We start from the raw sequence: 1,020 nt of genomic DNA, 5'->3' as shown, positions 1-1,020 counted from the left end.
ACAAGAGTACCAGTATTCTATTAATTAGACAGCAAGGAAACAAAGAAAGGTCATTATAAAGATGTCTGATCATTTAATGCCAAGATGCTCTGGGCTGGGCAGATAGCTCAGCAGATAAAGGATTTGCCATGCAAGAATGAGGACCAGAGTTCAGCATTCTAACACTCAAAAAAAATGCTGGATGGAAATGATGGCCCACCCATAATCCCAGCTTATGAGAGGCAGAGATGGGATCCCTAGAGCAAGATGTGTAACTAAAGAAAGAGTGGGGAAGTGCTCGCTTCGGCAGCACATATACTAAAATTGGAACGATACAGAGAAGATTAGCATGGCCCCTGAGCAAGGATGACACGCAAATTCGTGAAGCGTTCCATATTTTTAAACAAATAACCCTATTAAAAAATGGGATTCAGAGCTAAACAAAGAATTCACAGCTGAGGAATGCCGAATGGCTGAGAAACACCTAAAGAAATGTTCAACATCTTTAGTCATAAGGGAAATGCAAATCAAAACAACCCTGAGATTTCACCTCACACCAGTGAGAATGGCTAAGATCAAAAACTCAGGGGACAACAGATGCTGGCGAGGATGTGGAGAAAGAGGAACACTCCTCCATTGTTGGTGGGATTGCAGACTGGTAAAACCATTCTGGAAATCAGTCTGGAGGTTCCTCAGAAAATTGGACATTGAACTGCCTGAGGATCCAGCTATACCTCTCTTGGGCATATACCCAAAAGATGCCTCAACATATAAAAGAGACACATGCTCCACTATGTTCATCGCAGCCTTATTTATAATAGCCAGAAAATGGAAAGAACCCAGATGCCCTTCAACAGAGGAATGGATACAGAAAATGTGGTACATCTACACAATGGAATATTACTCAGCTATCAAAAACAACGAGTTTATGAAATTCGTAGGCAAATGGTTGGAACTGGAAAATATCATCCTGAGTGAGCTAACCCAATCACAGAAAGACATACATGGTATGCACTCATTGATAAGTGGCTATTAGCCCAA

General features: G+C 41.4%; 1 non-coding gene across 1 annotated transcript; it reads left to right on the top strand.

The window, feature by feature from the left end:
* Nucleotides 1-273: 273 nt before the first annotated feature.
* Nucleotides 274-380, top strand: LOC120095501 (U6 spliceosomal RNA). The gene has a single exon (XR_015632475.1). It is a non-coding gene; the product is annotated as a U6 spliceosomal RNA (small nuclear RNA).
* The last annotated feature ends 640 nt before the right edge of the window (nt 381-1,020 follow it).

This window comes from Rattus norvegicus, chromosome 10, assembly GCF_021556685.1.
Source record: "Rattus norvegicus strain SHRSP/BbbUtx chromosome 10, alternate assembly SHRSP_T2T, whole genome shotgun sequence".
NCBI lineage: Eukaryota > Metazoa > Chordata > Mammalia > Rodentia > Muridae > Rattus > Rattus norvegicus.
This window is presented reverse-complemented; position numbering and strand designations above follow the sequence as displayed.